Source organism: Schistocerca gregaria, chromosome 6 (genome assembly GCF_023897955.1).
Source record: "Schistocerca gregaria isolate iqSchGreg1 chromosome 6, iqSchGreg1.2, whole genome shotgun sequence".
Taxonomy (NCBI): domain Eukaryota; kingdom Metazoa; phylum Arthropoda; class Insecta; order Orthoptera; family Acrididae; genus Schistocerca; species Schistocerca gregaria.
In genome coordinates this window covers 422,446,959-422,467,203 of record NC_064925.1, presented here as the reverse complement: position 1 = coordinate 422,467,203, position 20,245 = coordinate 422,446,959, and positions in this window count along the sequence as shown.

The window sequence follows — 20,245 nt, the reverse complement described above, 5'->3', positions numbered from 1 at the left end:
AGGATCAAGTAGGTAAATAGAAGAGGGCTAGTAGAAATCCTTGGGTGACAGAAGAAATATTGAATTTAATTGATGAAAGGAGAAAATATAAAAATGCAGTAAATGAAGCAGACAAAAAGGAATACAGACATCTCAAAAATGAGATCAACAGGAAGTGCAAAATGGGCAAGGGGGGATGGCTAGAGGACAAATGTAAGGATGTAGAGGCGTATCTCATTAGGGGTAAGATAGGTACTGCCCACAGGAAAATTAAAGAGACCTTTGGAGAAAAGAGAACCACTTGTATGAACATCAAGAGCTCAGACGGAAACCCAGTTCTAAGCAAAGATGGGAAAGCAGAAAGGTGGAAGGAGTATATAGAGAGTCTACACAAGGCCGATGTACTTGAGGACAATATTATGGAAATGGAAGAGGATGTAGATGAAGATGAAATGGGAGATACGATACTGCGTGAAGAGTTTGACAGAGCACTGAATGACCTGAGTCGAAACACGGCCCCCGGAGTAGACGACATTCCATTGGAACTATTGACGGCCTTGGGAGAGCCAGTCCTCACAAAACTCTACCATCTGGTGAGCAAGATGTATGCGAAAGGCGAAATACCCTCAGACTACAAGAAGAATATAATAATTCCAATACCAAAGAAAGCATGTGTTGACAGATGTGAAAATTACGGACCTATCAGTTTAATAAGTCACAACTGCAAAATACTAAATCGAATTCTTTACAGACGAATGGAAAAACTAGTAGAAGCCGACCTCGGGGAAGATCAGTTTGGATTCCGTAGAAATGTTGGAACACGTAAGGCAATACTGCCCCTACGACTTATCTTAGAAGCTATGTTAAGGAAAGGCAAACCTACGTTCCTAGCACTTGTAGACATAGAGAAAGCTTTTGACAATGTTGACTGGAATACTCTCTTTCAAATTCTGAAGGCGGCAGGGGTAAAATACAGGGAGCGAAAGGATATTTACATTTTGTACAGATACCAGATGGCAGTTATAAGAGTCGAGGGACATGAAAGGGAAGCATTAGTTGGGAAGGGAGTGAGACAGGGTCGTAGTCTCTCCCCGATGTTATTCAATCTGTATATTGAGCAAGCAGTGAAGGAAACAAAAGAAAAATTCGGAGTAGGTATTAAACTCTATGGAGAAGAAATAAAAACTTTGAGGTTCGCCGATGACATCGAAATTCTTGGACTTGGAAGAGCAGTTGAATGGAATGGATAGTGTCCTGAAAGGACGATATAAGATGAACATCAACAAAAGCAAAACAAGGGTAACGGATTGTAGTCGAATTAAGTCGGGTGATGCTGAGGGAATTAAATTAGGAAATAAGACACTTAAAGTAGTGAAGGAGTTTTGCTATTTGGGGAGCAAAATAACTGATGATTGTCGAAGTAGAGAGGATGTAAAATGTAGACTGGCAATGGCAAGGAAAGCGTTTGTGAAGAAGAGAAATTTGTTAACATCGAGTATAGATTTAAGTGTCAGGAAATCATTTCTGAAAGTATTTGTATGGAGTGCAGTCATGTATAGAAGTGAAACACGGACGATAAATAGTTGGGACAAGAAGAGAATAGAAGCTTTTGAAATGTGGTGCTACAGAAGAATGCTGAAGATTAGATGGGTAGATCACATAACTAATGAGGAAGTATTGAATAGGATTGGGGAGAAGAGAAGTTTGTGGCACAACTTGACAAGAAGAAGGGATCGGTTGGTAGGACATATTCTGAGGCATCAAGGGATCACCAATTTAGTATTGGAGGGCAGCGTGGAGGGTAAAAATCGTAGAGGGAGACCAAGAGATGACTACACTAAGCAGATTCAGAAGGGTGTAGGTAGCAGTAGGTACTGGGAGACGAAGAAGCTTGCACAGGATAGAGTAGCAGGGAGAGCTGCATGAAACCAGTCTCAGGACTGAAGACCACAGCAACAACAATGTACACTGAGGGACAAACGTGATGGGATCCATCCTAATGCCGTGTGGAATCTCCTCTTGCCCGGAGTGGTGCAGCAACTCGACGAGCCATGCACTCAACAAGTCTTTGGAAGTCCCCTGCAGAAACATTGAGCCATGCTGCCTCTACAGGCGTCCTTAATTGTGAAAGAGTACCCGTGCAGGAGTTTATGCATGTACTGGCCTCTGTATTATGTTCCACAAATGTCGGACGAATTCATGTCGGAAGATCTGATTGACGAAATCATTCGCTCGATATGCCCAGAGCGTTATTCAAACCAATGGTGATCAAGTGTGCTGCGGTGACACGCCGCATTCCCATCCACAAAAATTTTACCGTTATTTGGGAAAATTAAGTCTATGAATGGCTTTAGACGGTCTCATAGAAGACGACTTAACTACTTCCAGTCAATGATCGGGATGAGCTGGATCAGAGGACGCAGTCCATTCCATGTAAACAATGCTCACACCACTTTGGAGCCACTGCCAGCTTGCACAGTGCCTGTTCACAGTTTGTATACATGGCTTAATGGGACCTGTGTCACACTCAAAACCAACCGTCAGCTCCTACCAACTGAAATCGCGACTCATCTGACAAGGCAACGGTTTTTCAAGAGTCGAACCGATATGGGTACGAGCCCAGGAGAGGGGCTCGAGGCGATGTTGTGCTGTTACTGTAGTGTTGGCAGAAGAACCAACACCGTGTTATTAGTGGAGACCGAAATGCAGGCGTTTCAGCTCACTCATGCTGGCGTGAGGAGGGAAGGACTGTACTGACGTGAGGTCTGGAACATGACAAGGAATTAGAATTCAGAAAGTGGACGTAATTAGTTTCATAATTAACTTTAATTTATTAATGATGAACGTCGCGCTTGACGGTACATGATTCACAATATTATCGGTTCAGAATACATAGTAACTGAATATGGCCCCTTGCTAGGTCGTATCAAATGACGTAGCTGAAGGCTATGCTAAACTGTCGTCTCTGCAAATGAGAACGTATGTAGGCAGTGAACCATCGCTAGCAGTGTCGGCTGTACAAAGTTCTAGGGAGTCTCTCTAGACTAGACCTGCCCTGTGGCGGCGCTCGGTCTCCAATCACTGATAGTGGCGACACGCTGGTCCGACGTATACTACCGGACCGCGGCCGATTTAAAGGCTACCACCTAGCAAGTGTGGTGTTGGGCGGTGACACCACAGTTACCAAACGCATTCGTGTCAGTCACCTGCTACCATAGCCCATTAACGCCAAATTTCGTTGCACTGTCCTGAATGATACGGTCGTCGTACATCTCATACTGATTTATACCATTATTTCAGGCAGTGTTGCTTGTTTATAAGTACTGACAACTGTACGCAAACGTAGCTGTTCTCTCTGGTTAAGTAAAGGGCGTCACCCACTGTGTTGTCTGTGGTGAGAGCTATTGCCTGAAAACGAGGGGGACCCAATAGAAACAGGACTCCGAAGGCGCTGCCACTCGTAGATGTAGTGCAGGGTTCTCACGCTAGATGGTGTTAGTAGAGACCTTCATGAAACAGCTGAGCAGACGGCGTCAGTGTAGAGTTGAACGTGCTAGTGTGTTATTGTGTTTCTCTGACTGTTGGTTAGTTACCTCTGCGAAGTCGTTATGGAAACTTTAAAAGAACAAAGAGTGTGTGTGAAATTTTGTTTCCTGCTTAAAAAAAACTGCAAAGGAGACACACCAAATGCTTCAGGAAGCTTTCCAGGAGGACGCTATGAGCCGTACACAGGTTTCCTAGCGGTATGGGCGCTTTAAACGTGGTTAGATGTGTGTTGAAGACCAAGCTCGTTCTGGACGCCCTTCACCATCGCGAAATGAGAAAACTGAAAAGGTCCGCCGAAAAATCAACGAGGATCGTCGCCAAACGATCGACCAAATTTCAGCAGAGACAGGAATCAGTTGGAGCCCGTGCCAGCGGATTTTGAGTGAGCAGCAGAGACAGAAATCAGTTGGAGCTCGTGCCAGCCGATTTTGAGTGAGGATTTGCACATGAGACGTGTTGCTGCTACATTTGTTCCGCGCCTTCTCTCAAAGGAGCAAAAAACCATCCGCATGAATGTGTGTCAAGACTTGAAAACAGAGATTGCACGTGATCTGAACTTCATGAACTAAGTCATTACTAGAGATGAGAGTTGGTGTTACCGGTATGACCCAGAAACCAAGCAAGCGTCAAGCCAGTGGAGGACTCCCAACTCTCCCAGACCAAAAAAAGCAAGGCAAGTGAGGTCAAATGTGAAGACGATGATCATTGTCTTTTTTAATGTTCGTGGAATTGTGCATCAGGAATTCGTACCCCCTGGCCAGACTGCTAACCAGCACTTTTACTTGGATGTTTTAAGGCGTCTGCGAGAGAGTGTGAGGAGGAAAAGCCCGGAACTTTGGCGATCAGGTGACTGGTTTCTGCATCACGACAACGCTCCGGCACTCACGGCCTTACGAATGAGCCATTATTTGGCATCTCATATGTAGTCTGTCGTTCCCCACTTTCCGTATTCGCTGGACCTAGTCCCGTCCGAATTTTTCCTATTTCCACGAATGAAAAAAACGCTGAAAGGGGAGCGTTATGACAATGTGGAGGCGGTAAAAGGGCTTCGCAAAGGGCACTGGACAATATCAAACTTGAAGAGTTCCAAAAATGCTTCCAACTGTGGGAAAAGAGACTTGACAAGTGCATCGCATATAATAGAGAGTATTTTGAAGGTGACTGAAGTAATTTTATGAAAAGGTTTATCAATAAATTTTATATGACAACAATCCGGTTTCTTTTGGGTCCCCCCTCGTATTATTCTCGGCACACTCTTAATATTGTGGATCTTGGAATAATGAAGTCCGCAACTAATTCCGAAATGGAATGTCCCATGCGTCTAGCTCCAACTACCATTCCGCGTTCAAAGTCTGTTACTTCCCGTCGTGCGGCCGTAATCTCGTCGGAAACCTTTTCACATGAACCACCTGAGTACAAACGACAGCTTGGCAACGCACTGCATTTTATACCTCATACGCGCGACACTACTGGCATCTGTGCATATCACTGTTCTATGACGTTCGTCAGCTTAGTGTAAGCTAATACACTACATACTTTTGTCAATAAAATTTTTCTGGGTTTGTTGCCGCATTGTCAATGTATAAAACTACCAACGTTCAAAAAATGGCTCTGGGCACTATGGGACTAAACATCTGAGGTCATCAGTCCCCTAGAACTTAGAACTACTTAAACCTAACTAACCTAAGGACATCACACACATCCATGCCAGAGGCAGGATTCGAACCTGCGACCCTAGCGGTCGCGCGGTTCCGGACTGAAGTGCCTAGAACCACTCAGCCACAACGGCCGGCAAAACTACAAACGTTTCGGTCACTTGCAGCTGCGACCGAAATGTCGGTAGTCTTTCATATTGACAGTGCGGTAACAAACCAGACAAATAGGCCGCGGAAGCCTACGTTTATAAACAAGATGTTTCTTTCGAGAAATAAACTTTAAGAAATTAATAGTTTTGGAAGAAGGAACCACTGAAAAAAGACTTTTGTTAAAAAGTCATGAAAAATATGTTAGAAAATATTCAAAACTTCGAAAGATAGTGTCCGCTAGCCTGGACATCCGAGGTAAGGCTGTGAAAAGATCCAAACAATTTCTAATCACACGTATGCCTTTACCTGACCATTTAAAGGGAGAGAAGCAGGTACAGTCGGAAACACAGAACTTAGTGTCAAAAATATGAATATTACGTAAGAGGGAACCTATCTTACTACGGGTGTATCATACGAGTTATGTAGGTAGTTTTTTCGTGAGAACTTCTGTATTACTTTTCGTTGTCCCTGAACCGATATTTTTCTCCCTATGTCACGTTTAATGATGCTGAGAAGTCCCTACGTGTCAAGACAGATTGGCAAAAAGAACAAAGTGACTTCTTCAACAAATTGCAAAATTTAAAATGAGAAATAGGTACTTCTAAGTCGAAACTTAATGTCTTTTATGATAGGAAAAGAACGCAGAAAAGATACTGAAAGTACATCTATGCAGGGTACTCACTACGGATTTTTTTAAAATATTTTATTTCAATAAACATTGTGAATCTGAAGGCACAATAACACTGAGGTCTTTCTTCGACCATTCATATTTATTGAAATAAGTGAACTAGATTACCATACAGGTGTAAAGTTGTCGTAAGTCTGTAGATCTGTTTCTAGTTTTGGACGCCACAGTGCGTCACGAGGCAGGTTTTTGTAGATTTTACAAGTTTCAGACACCATAGTGCTTCATTAGGCACGGTTGTGTAGGGGAAGAGTGTTGAAAGTATTTTTTTTACCTTTCTTTCCACCTGTTGGAGAGTTGCAGTTTGTACTGTTTCTACTCCACTCAGTGTCAATGGGCGCTTATTTAGTTTCATATAATGTTGTTTATGGTTTCTTTGTTCAAAATCCTGGAATTGGCTTTACGACTGTGGGAAATGCCTGTCGGCAGAAGAAAAACCAGCTGAGATTGGTTGCTCTATCTTCTTGGTTTAATATCTACATAATAACTCAGAAGTCGTGCTACTGTGTTCTTTGAATTTCTGTGCATTGTGGATTTCTGTCTATTTCTGTACAAGAAAAACTTGCAAATCTAGTCGGTGAAAAAAATATTGTCTCCTTCTGTAGGAATTGCTTGAGGCACTTTTGACCAACAAGCTGTCTTTTCATTATCAGGCCGCTACATCATCCCAAATCCTTGTAGATATTCTTCGCGTATTGAGAATCTCAGTGATTTCTTCCCATTCCATGGAGTTCTGTTTCATTGATTTCTTCCTATTCCAGAGGGTTCTGTTAGAATGAAATCTATACTGCTTTGAGAATAATGTAGGGATGAAAGGCATATTTGAATTTCGTAAAATTAAACGTTGTAGATTAGTGTTGCAAGAGTGACTTTGTAAGTCCGTTGATGCCGAGTCTGCTGAGTTCGAACCTGCTAATTTGCACTTTGTGTGTATCCTATTCTTGGTTGTAAGTGTTTCGCACAGGGAATATGTTGCGAAGTCATAGCGTAGATGTCCAACTATTCGAAGCAACCTTCTATCAGAGGTTTTTCCGTTCGCTTTGATGACATAATCCATGCTTGAGATTCGTATTCGAGAACGTGTCGGACAAATATTTTGTCTGTAAGAACCCCAATTAGTTGTTCCACTACATGTGCTCGGTATTTCATGGGCGCTACTAAGTTGAGTCGGCTTTTGCCTTATGTAATCTTTTCGTGTGTGATTTCCAGCCACGACTTCAACTAGAGTGCCAGTTAATTATATTGTGTGACTGTGAATGGTATACGCTACCTGCCAGTAGGAGTGGACACGATGAAAAGCGTTTTTGTATCGGCTAAGGATCACATTGGAGGTCACCCATTGGTTGCGTGCGACAAGAAAGGGGTTCATTATGTGGCAAAATTAGAACTGCTCAACGACTGAGAGGACATGTTTTAGACCGTTCTCGTCAGTATCATATCACACTAACTGACCAGCTAAAACGAAATGGCGTAACAATTCTATTTGAAATGGGCTGCGCCACTTCGTTTTCGCTCCTCTAGCTATGAGCTCTCACGAAGAGTGCCTTTTCTTCAGAATTTCTGTAATTCGTAGACATACAGTAACTGAAAGTATTTTGCTCTCCTGAAGCCCATGCTCTTCGCTAACATCCGAGTGACGTATTATTATTTTCAAAACATTATTATTTTGCAATATGCAAGAAAATGACACCTTGTCATGACGTTGTAGACATAAATCGGTATCCCTTCTCTTCCCCCTTACCTCTCCGCTCTTTTTCGTATTGTACCACTATTAATATAGGTTGATTATAATTTAAGACAAACTTTCAAACAGCTGTAGAAATAACACCATTGGTCAGATTGACGGTCAATTGCCACGGAATTTTATCGGAGAAGGGGGAAAACGTATGGCGGAAGAAAAATAAATAGCTACAAAATGTAGGAATAGAAGGCGCTGCAAGTATCATAATTTAATAGTGGTCGAGTACAAATGACAAATGAATCATTCAAGAACGAGTAAGGAACACGTCTGATGTTAAACGAACTGTTCTGCTTAATGTGCACGGGTGTACAAGTGTGATACCTTTAGTTACGTAAGCCCATCCACCAAGGCAAAGTCATTTCACATCGAATGGGAAAAATCGATTTTTAATCGTCCTGAGGCCAAAAGCCGCATAAAAAGAATCACTCACACCTGTTTTTAACCGTCTTGAGGCCAAAAACTGCATCAAAAGCATCAATCAAAATCAAATCGGATTATTAATTTCTGTGTGAATGGCACAGATTATGTTCAATATGTTGTCCCCTGTTTTCGGCAGTAAGTTGAAATCGAGAAACAGTATGTGCCACCACTGACTGAAGTGTTTCCGAGGTGACGTTGAGAATGTGTTACGCAATGCCTGCCTTCAATGCCTCTTTCAGAGAGCCCCACACCCGAAGTCACAAGGATTAAGATCAGCTGATCGGGACGACCAGGCTGCTGGCACATCAGCTGATAATTCTAGCATTTCCGAAATGGTGCTTCACCACCTGCTTAACTGGATTTGCAATGTGCTGTGGTGCGCCATTTTGCATAAAAATGATCCCATCCACACATACCCGCTGCTGGAGAGCTGGAACGATGTGGCTGCGCAAAATACACTCACAGCGTTTACGATTGACAGTATAGGTAACAGGACCGCAACCACCTGTCTCTTCGAAAAAATATGGCCCTATGATAAATGATGCCGTAAAACCGCACCACACAGTGACCTTTTCTGGATGAAGTGGTACTGGCTGATTTGGGTGTGTATTTTGCATTGCCCATATTCGAAAATTATGTGTATGATATATCCTGTCAGACGTCTGTCCACAAAATCTTCCACGGCCAATCATTGTCCACTTCCATGTAAGCAAGAAATTCTAAAGAAAAAGTCTCTCTAGCTGGGAGGTCAACAGGAAGCAACTCGTGCACATAGTGAATTTTGAAGGGATAGCAAAAAAGTTTCGTACGATTTCACGCACCGTGCTCATAGGTATGTCCAATGTTCGGGCAATTCTCCATGCACTTCACGTTTGCACACCACCATTCGTTTCCTCCTGTATTGCTGTGGACACTGCTTGCACTGACGTCGAAATAATTCGTTTCCTCCCTCTACCCGGTTGCACACCAAAAGAACTCGTCTTTTCGAAATTAAGAATCATTTTCTCCAGATCGACGCTAGTCATCGTACCAGCGCCTGTTTTCGAACTCTTCAGTGTCCGAAACTTCTGCAGAGCGTCGCGTGCAGAGCCATCATTCTTGTAATACAGCTTTACAAATAGAGCGCGATCGTGCATTGAGAGAGTCATGGCGAGCATCGTTGACGCGAAAGGAGGAAAAGCCGTGTGCCCGGCGTGTTTATACCAACAACAGTGGGTCGTCCGCATGACGGGTATTTTCATATACGTATTCTTACACATACGGCGCCATCTACTGATCAATGTTCACACTATTTTTCTTCTTCTGTCATACGTTTCCTCCCTTTTCCGACAATATTCCGTTGCAATTTGACGTCACTCTGACCAGTGATGTTATTTCCACAGGTTTTGAAAGTTTAATTATAATCATCCTGTATTACGAAGAAATATAAACAAATTCAGGAACTGGATATTGACATATGAATCATTGTTTTTCATTTTATTCGAAAATGTTGTCTTGTAAAATTATTCACATTGACTTACTACATTTCATACCTCTGTGCTCATCATATACAATGGCAGCTGATTAATTTCGTATAGTGTTTGTTGAAGAGGCTACGAAATTTTATGAATGTTTTGTCACCAGTGAAAATTTCTATCAGACATGTACCCGTATATAATTTTACGAGTTTTTCAGTTGGTTGCGTTATTCATAAGGTACATACTCTCCAGCAGTCATTAAACCTTTTGTTGTCACTAGAGTTCCTCGTACATGCAAATAGTTGGTCTCCATTACGGAATGGGACCACCAGGGGAATGGTTATAACGGAAGGTCACAGCTCAACTTGCCAGGACACTAGCTGAACTTAATTTACCGATACTGAAATGTACGGAGTTTGTGATGATTATTTCGATGATAATGCTATAAAATTATGAGGGATGTTCAAAAAGTTTCATTTGGAAAACCGTAAAGTCCAGAATTGGTGCGCTAATCAGGCAAGACCGCCGTGAGCATGGAGGCAGTCATTTCAAAGACGCACCAGGTTAAAAACACCCGTTTAATAAAACATCGAATCCTGCTGCTTGAAAAAGTCCTTAACTGCCTACTGGACATCGTCGTCCGACACGAACCCTCGACCCTTCAATGCCTTCTTTAAGGGACTGAAAGCGCGATAATCGCATTGGGACAGATTACGACTATAGTATCGGTGCTCGAATGTCACCCACTTCATTGGGCATAACTTCTGCTGTACGACATTTTCGATACGGGGACGTTCGATATCATGAAGCAGCAGCACCTATTGGCCCAGTTCCCGCCTTAATCGTACTCATTTTTCATTCTTCGATGGGTATCTACCGGTGTCCTTCGTGACCAAGAAAACACTGACTGCACATTGATCCTGTTTGGACGCATTTCGTATCGACATGGCCATAGTTCACGTTTCCTCATATACCACGCACACGTAGAAAAGACATAAATGCTACGATAGTCCCCTGCCTACATAGGATTTGTCAACATGAAAGAAGAGCTCGACAGTGTCAAATGGTGCAAGATGTTCGAATTTAAGAGGAAAGTACGGGCAAACTGTAGGGCGGGACGGATAATATACAACATGTGTAAGAGCCAGGAGGAAATAATAAGAGTGGAAGATCAAGAACAGTGTTCTCGGATTAAAAGTGTGTAGGAAGGGTGTGTGTGTTTCGCCTCTACTGTTCAGTATACACTATGTTATCAAAAGTGTCCGGACACCTAGCTGAAAATGGCTTACAAGTTCGTGGCGCCCTCCATCGGTAATGCTGGAATTCAGTATGGTGTTGGCCCAGCCTTAGCCTTGATGACAGTTTCCACTCTCGCAGGCATATGTTCAATCAGCTGATGAAAGGTTTCTTGGGGGATGGCAGCCCATTCTTCACGGAGTGCTGCACTGAGGAGAGGTATCGATGTTTGTCGGTGAGGCCTAGCACGTAGTAGGCGTTCTAAATATCCAAATGGTGTTCTACAGGGTTCAGGACAAGACCCTGTGCAGGCAAGTCCATTACAGGGATGTTATTGTCATGTAACTACTCCGCCACAGGCCGTGCATTATGAACAGGTGCTTGATAGTGTTGAAAGATTCAATCGCCATCCCCGAATGGCTCTTCAACAGTGGGAAGCAAGAAGGTGCTTGAAAGATCAGTGTAGGCCTGTGCTGTGATAGTGCCATTCTCAACAACAAGAGGTCCAAGCCCCCTTGATGGACAACACGACCTCACCACGACACCATCGTTCCAAATTTTACTGTTGGCACTACACAGGATGGCAGATGACGTTCACCGGCCATCTGATCGCCACATCGTATACCGTGATTCTTCACTACACACAATGTTTTTGCACTGTTCAATTGTCTCATGTTTACGCTCCTTACACGAAGCGATGCGTCGTTTGGCATTTACCGGTGTGATGTGTGGCTTATGAGCAGCCGCTCGACCATGAAATCCAGGTTTTCTGACCTCCCACCTAACTCTCATGGTATTTGCCGTGGATCGCGATGCAGTTTGGAATTCCTGTGTGATAGCCTGGATAGATGTCTGCTTACTACTCATTACGACACTCTTCAACTGTTGGCGGTCTCTGTCAGTCAACAGACGCACTCGGCTTGTACGTTTTTTGTGCTGTACGTGTTCATTCACGTTTCCATTTTACCACCACATCGGAATCAGTTGATCTAGGGATGTTTGGGAGTGCTGAAATCTCGCCTACAGTCGTATGACACAAGTGACATCCAATCACCTAACCGCGATCGAAGTCCGTGAGTTCCGTGGAGCGCCCCATTCTACTCTCGCACAATGTGTAATGACTACTGTGATCTCTGGTATGTAGTATCTGGCAGTAGGTGCCAGCACAACGCACGTAATTTGAAACACGTATGTTTTTGGGGCTGTCCGGATACTTTTGATCACGTGGTGTATAAATCAAAGAAGCAACGATGGAATTAAAAGAGAAGTTCAAGAATGGAATTTAAATTCAGGGTAAAGGACATCAATGATAAGATTCACTGATGACATTCCTATCCATAGTGAAAGTGAAGAAATATTACAAGATTTGCTGAATGGTATGAACTGTTACTGAGTACATGGTATGGACTCGGACTAAATCGAAGAAAGACGAAAGTAATGAACAGCAGCAGAAATGAGAACAGTGACAATCTTAACATGGGATTGATGGTAGCTAAGTAGACAGGAAATCTGTTATCTAGGCAGTACAATAACCTATGACCGACGGAGCAAGCATTTCATCAAAAGCACATTAGCACTGGCAAAAAAGGCATTCCAGGCCAGGAAAAATCTATTAGTATCAATTAGTATCTTAATGTGAGGAAGAAATTTCTGAGAATGTAATTTTGGAGCACAACATTGCATGGTAGTGAAACATGGACAGTAGGAAACCGGAAACAGAAGAGAAACAAAGCCTTTGAGATGTGATGCCACTGACGAATGTTGAAAATTATGTGCACTGATAAGGTAAGGATTGAGGAGGTTGAGCACAGAATCGGAGAGAATAGAAACGTATTGAAGACACTGACAAGAAGAAGGAAAAGAACTGCAGAACAACTATTAGGACATTAGGGAATGACTTCGATTTAGGGAGTGAGTTCCATGGTAAAAGGTTTGTAGGAAGACAGGGATTGGAATAGATCCAGCAAGTAATATTTGAGGAATTAGGTTGCGAGTGCTATTCTGAGGGAAGAAGTTCACATAGGAGAGGAATTCGTGGCGGGCCGCTTCAAATCTGTGAGGAGACCGATGAATCAAAAGAACATGTCGATGCTTGTGTAAACGCATCGGAGAGGCGTTGCTTTGCATGTACGCCGCAGCAACTCCCTGAAACGGAAACCTGCTGATCGTCTCTTTAAATCAGTAAGGAAACGCTTATAATTGTTGAAACCTGATGTCTTCAGTTTTTCGTGATGTACACGTTAGCAGCGCACACTGTTTGAACAGGATCTTCAGGCGCACGCAGATTGCTTGATCCTTAAAACGGCTGCTATACAATAGCAACATATACAGTTCAGGTGCTCGGTGGCGCAAAACTTTCTAGAAGTCGGGATATATTAAAGACACTGGAACTGTATTTCTTAGTGTCACTTTACTGATGTCATCTGATTTCATTGTAGCTTCAATAATTTCACAATCATTGTCTCAATTATTTTCATCATTAAACGTGCTACAAAATTTGGCTTTCTTACGCCAGTACGTAGAATCAACTGACTTTTAAGAGTTGCCGTCCACTGTGATCGAGCGGTTGTAGGCGCTTCAGTCCGGAACCGAGCTGCTGCTTCGGTTGCAGGTTCGACTCCTACCTCGGGCATGAATGTGTGTGATGTCGTTAGGTTAGTTAGGTGTAAGTAGTTCTTAATCTAGTGGACTGCTGGTCTCAGATGTTAAGTCCGATAGTGCTCAGAGCCATTTTAACCAATTTGCATTACTCCACACACGAGAATTTTGTGAGTTCATGGCCCGCATCTAGTGGTCGTGCGGTAGCGTTATCGCTTCCGGCGCCCGGGTTTCCGGGTTCTATTCCCGGCGGGGTCAGGGATTTTCTCTGCCTCGTGATGACTGGGTGATGTGTGTTGTTCTTAGGTTAGTTAGGTTTAACTAGTTCTAAGTTCTAGGGGACTGATGACCATAGATGTTAAGTTCCATAGTGCTCAGAGCCATTTGAACCATTTGTGAGTTCGTGTACCCGAATAAATCAAACCACGCCCCATCAGTGAAAAACTTTTCATTAAGAATATCGTTTCCATTTTGTTGAAGGAAATTTTTGAAGCATTTACTATAATACAGTCTCTTGCCATGATCAGTATTCTTCAGTTCTTGTACGACTGTCACTTTGTATGGGAAAAATTCTAATTTTTTCCTTACAGCTGTATGGACCGTTTCGACACTAACATCGATTTCCTGGGCGAGTTTTCTTACTGTCTTGTTCGAACTAATGAACATTTTATCGGAAATATAGTGTAGCTTATCCTCAGACAAAACGCTAGGTGGACTCGCATTCGGGAGGACGACGGTTCGATCCCGTCTCCTGCCATCCTGATTTAGGTTTTCCGTGATTTCCCTAAATCGTTTCAGGCAAATGCCGGGATGGTTCCTTTGAAAGGGCACGGCCGAATTCCTTCCGCATCCTTCCCTAACCCGAGCTTGCGCTCCGTCTCTAATGACCTCGTTGTCGACGGGGCGTTAAACACTAACCACCACCACCACCACCACCACCACCACAAAACGCTAGGACGATTCCTTCTCAGTGCCTCTGTCACTGAACCCGAATTTCCAAGATTGTTGATCAAATCGCGTACAGTACCGCGACGTGGGAGTGTTGTCTCCGGGACAACGGAATCTAAATGTTTGACCAACTGAAACTTTGTTTTTATCGCCATCTTTGAACACTTGTCCCACTAAAAACACACCTTCTTGAATGGTTATAATTTTAAAAGCGACAAAAACGAAACAAGCGAACAAACAACTAAACCTAAACGTTCACGTCAACACGTGACGACACTCACCAACGATACTAGTGACGCTGGCTGAGATAAGCGCAACAGTGGAATGTTGCGAGAGTCCACTTGAAGAGAACCCAGTCAGGCGAACAGACATACGGCACGCGCGGCTAACAATCACACGGCACTGCCGAGAGACTTCTTGAACACCCCATATTTGCTATGCATGTACCACTGACCCACTTCAAGTGGTGCATGTTCTTCACCTAGTAGATAGTGTCGGAAGTTCCATGAGGCTTTTCGCGGATGATGCTGTAGTATACAGAGAGGTTGCAGCATTAGTAAATTGTAGTGAAATGCAGGAGGATCTGCAGCGGATAGGCACTTGGTGCAGGGAGTGGCAACTGACCCTTAACATAGACAAATGTAATGCATTGCGAATACATAGAAAGAAGGATCCTTTATTGTATGATTATATTATAGCGGAACAAACACTGGTTGCAGTTACTTCTGTAAAATATCTGGGAGTATGCGTACGGAACGATTTGAAGTAGAATGACCATATAACATTAATTGTTGGTAAGGCGGGTACCAGGTTGAGATTCATTGGGAGAGTCCTTAGGAAATGTAGTCCATCAACAAGGAGGTGGCTTACAAAACACTCGTTCGACCTACACTTAAGTGTTGCTCATCAGTGTGGGATCCGTACCAGATCAGGTTGACGGAGGAGATAGAGAAGATCCAAAGATGAGCGGCGCGTTTCGTCACAGGGTTTTTTGGTAAGCGTGATAGCGTTACGGAGATGTTTAGCAAACTCAAGTGGCAGACTGTGCAAGAGAGGCGCTCTGCATCGCGGTGTAGATTGCTCGTCAGGTTTCGAGAGGGTGCGTTTCTGGATGAGGTATCGAATATATTGCTCTCCCCTTTTTATACCTCCTGAGGAGATCACGAATGTAAAATTAGAGAGATTCGAGCGCGCACGGAGGCTTTCAGACAGTCGTTTTTTCCGCTAACCATACACGACTGGAACAGAAAATGGAAGTAATCACAGTGGCACCTAAAGCGCCCTCCACCACACACCGTTGGGTGGCTTGCAGAATATAAATGTGGAAGTAGATGTAGATGTAGACATGTACTTTTTCCATTCGAGCCTCAAGACTTTCTCATAGTCGCTAACGACACAGCCAAGGGCGTTTGGAACACGTAAAATAAAACACAGTAGTCGTTCGTGTTAGTGGCGGCACACGTTATGTACGAACGTTGTTTCAGGGGATGTATCGTATATGAAACTTCGGATTGTATAAACTGTGTTGAAAGTAAGATAAAAGATTTGGTTTGGTAACTGTGATTTAGCTTTCTATTTCTTTCCTACTGTTTCTGGCAATGCAGAGGTATGAAACAATAGATAAGAATCGTTCTAGGAAATTATTAAGAACACTTCAAAAAAGCGTTTTCGGTAAAACGTAAGAACCCAAGTTTGACTGTGGCAGGAAAGAATATCGTCACGTAAGCAGCTCTAATTATTTCAGACGAAACTTCTCTCTACTTGAGGAATGTTATAAGGAATGCAAAAGCGGGTGGTCGAAAACACTCCATTGTAATTACACTAGGGAAACTTATAAAACTTACAGAGAATTTCGTAGGAATGCGAAGTAGCTTAGAGGGGATCTCAGGATTCCTCGCTCCGTTTTTGAATAGAGCGAAGCTGACGCAATAACGCATTGTGGAGCAGCGCAAGTTCAGTGGAGCTTCAATATCAACAAGCAGTATTTACGAGAGAAATCAGATCAAATCCACATTCTTCTACTGACTGCATCGGTAACGTACGTTCTACGAGGAAGTACTGAAAACTAACGGCCCCAAATTTTTCATGTGGAAGCTCTAAAAGCGTCATAAATTAAATAAACGTTATTATCATTTTGCACTATTGTTCTTCATGTCTGTATTATCATCTCTCCTCCGCTAAAGGATTCCGAGTTGAAGGGTTTAACATGGAAGTGAGTAACTTAAATATGTCGGTGCGTGAGAACTAGCGTTCTGTAGCTGTGTTTCGAATTTAAAAAGTTCGTCCGGGCATGGAGCACTCTCCCCTTCACTATGCCAATGCCAGATCACACACGAGCCCTGTGACATGTGCAACAACAGAAGTTCTGTTGTTTACAGACACCGATCATCCTCCATAGAGTACCGACATGGACTTCATTTTGACAGCGATGAAACTGTGCGAGCAGAGACGAGATTGTGGCTCCGTCAACAATGTCAAACATTCTACAGCAGCGGCATCAACGAACCGGTTTGTAGTTGGAGGAAACGTTTTCGGCCAAGGTGAGTCAAGTATTAAACATTCAGACATGAAGAAGAAAGATGTGAAACGTTAATAACACTTGTTTTATTTAAAAAGCTTTAACAGTTTTCACATCAAAACTTAGGAGGCTTTACTTTTCAGCACGCCCACGTAGTAAAAGTTCCCTCTAAGCACTGACTTCCGACCTAGGTCGTCACTCACCTATGGTTGTTTGTAAAATAGTTATCTTCAAAATTAACATGTAATCTGGCGGTCGATGACTCCGGAAATGTTCTACGTTTCAGAATTTCGTTTTGTATTCTTACTTGAACTAATTTGTTGGTGAGTTTTTGAGGTGTTGTAAATAGTAAGCTATTGCAGCACAGAGTTGCCCTTTCGTTCTTCTAGGTTAGTGAAATGCGTAACACTATCTATTTTATAAATGAAAAGTAGTACGTACGTAAAACACTTTTTCGTAGTATCATTTACTGTCAAACTACGGAATTTTACTTGAAGGCTAGCTGGATCAGAGCACTTGAATGAAATATGGAAACTTATTCCTGTTACGTTTGTTAGCAAAGTGCTCTGTTTTGAATGAAAATCGAACGCATGTTATTCGATACACGCTAAGAGACGACCTCTTCAGTTGTATTTCATACTCAGAACGACTAATAGAGAACAGTAACAACATGTCTCCGCGCAGTTGAGTATGGCCAGTAAAGTAGCCGGTATATTTACTTAAGCTTTATTTCCATTAAAGGCACTACCAAAAGTTTACATTTCCCTGATTTTAGTTTATTGAAACTGAAGCGTAAACTGAATCAAATTGCCTGCAACTGTTTTTTTTTTTTTTTTTTTTTAGGTATAGCTCAACAATCGTCACTCCTCAGCTTCGAAGTAGTAAGCGAAAGCTACAATTTTGAGTCAACAAACAGGGAAGAGATATGAATGTCAGTGGCAGGTGTTGATGCCATGGGTTTATGTTCTTGGTGGTTTCCCAATAAATATATCAGTGTTATGCCCCGATACCTGATACGCTGTTTAAAAAAATTCTCTTCGGAGGTGACTCAGCTGTTATTATGAAAGACGGTTTATTTAATACAAATGATCTACTAATGGGCAGACGGTAATTTAAGCACATGGGTTGCACAACATGTTAAATATTAATGATAACATATAGTTTCTGAGACGAAAATCTTATAAACCAGAAATTTTGATGTCCCAAGGTGGTCCAACAACGACTGAGGTCAATCACTTTAAGACTAAGGACAGACAACAATTTTTCTTGAAAATATCACATTCAAGATCTAGTGCAGAAACTGAATGCTCCCCTTAAATATATACAGTGTGGAAGATAAACTGCAACTGTGATTTCAATAGCTGATTTACGCACGTATACTATCCTACCAGTAACGTAAGTGAATTTTAGTACGATTTATTTTCTTTGCAATTAACTGGTATTGATGCCACTGTATGCTATCTGATGGAGGTCGTACAGTAACATTATCTAGACCATGTGCATGTGGACTGTATGATAGTTGTACTGGTGCAAATGTGGGAATTTAGCTACCGGTCACGAAAATTTATGACACGAAAAGATTGTTATGTTTTAGCTTACATTGCACTCGTATGTAGTATCGATGAGAAATTCGTTCTGATGATGTAGCTTTCATAGGTTATACAGATACATACAGACTAGCTAGGTGCACTTCGTTTCAAACTAATTCACAATAATTAAACACTGAACCTGGTGACAAAGGATGTGAATAAAGTAGGTACTACATTTTGGCACATAGCAATCTTCGATTTGAGAAATATTGCATTATCGAATAAATATTTACGAGCAAAATCATGGACCAAATGTTACACGAAAGATCAAAAGTGAAATATTTATTACATGACTCAAAAGTGAGTGTGCTAGTTCCATATCGAACAAATCTTTTCTTCGTGCAGCAATGGCAATATAAATAGTAAAGACTAAATTGTTATGAATAAAGAAAATTATTCACTTTTTACGTTAATAAGATAACAACCATTCACAGAAGAGAATTAATATATATTATCATTGTATTTTTTGAAATATATGAGTACATACAGTGGCCAGTAAAATTTCAACAGTATGAAAACATCAAGTGCCTAAAAATTTGGCATAAAGCGCGCTACATGCTCAGATATCCAAATGATTAACACTTCAGGAAACATTGCACAGCAGATTTCTGACTCAGGAATCGCATTTTTTTTTACATTATCGTGGCAAAGTACATGCAACAAGGTGAAATGTCGGTCAGCACTTGTCTGATTTAGAATGCGGCACCATTGCTTATCGAGGCTGTGGTTTATCATTTCCCGCGTTAGTGAGAGTCCCACGACTGACATCCGAGTGTGGAACGAATAGTGTTTGCGATCTTAATGGCCCAAAGCGACTAGCGCTTGAGCGGACACATCGATTTCTCCACCGTACAGGATCATACAGCCACGTAACGTATCTTTGCGGTAATAAAAGTACGGACAGGACAGTGACGTTTTCAGAACAGTGGATCGTCAATAACGGCGAACATGTAGCGAATTCCCTTGACGTGATAGAGAGATACAGATATTAGTGGTGTCGGTTCTGCCGGACATTTCCTATAGAACAGACACCTCTCATACCCTACCTATAATTATAAGGGCTCGGCGACCGTTTGATGAAAAAGTTTTGGGGGCACATACACAACCAACGTCCGATCTTCCACGGAAATCGGATATCTGCGAGTAGGACTCATCGCGATGCGACGATCGGTATGCTGGGAATTTTGGTATGACAAAAAACGTATCTGGATGGCCGAGGCTGTTAAAGAAACCGTTCTACAGAATCGGAGCATCCAGGTTCGGGTCTCTGTATTCTAACACTCTGCGTGGAGTCTGTTGTTCTATATCGTGTCTCCATACCACTTTCGGGCAACGATGCTCTGAGCGTTTTTTTTAGGGAATTGACTAGTTTGAACCTGAGACCTGTTGCTGGTAAGGAGACGTCAGACCACACATGACATGTAGAATTCAGAAGAGTTCTGTGAGACTAGCGATGATATAAGCAAATACTTAATGATTTCAGCGTCAGCTCCACTGTACTCCCTGTAAAAGAATCTTAATACTAAATAAATTTAGTGGAAGGTGTTCAAGGCTTTCCTATTTTTAGTTAGCTGGTAAAATAACGTCGAAAAAGCAGTTAAGATTACCATTGGAAATTTTATTCTACACGCAAAACATAGTTTATAAATTGCACTATTGATAAAAGGAAATGTTTTAATACAGGATGGTAAAAACCAACTGCGTTCAACATAAATGTGAACGA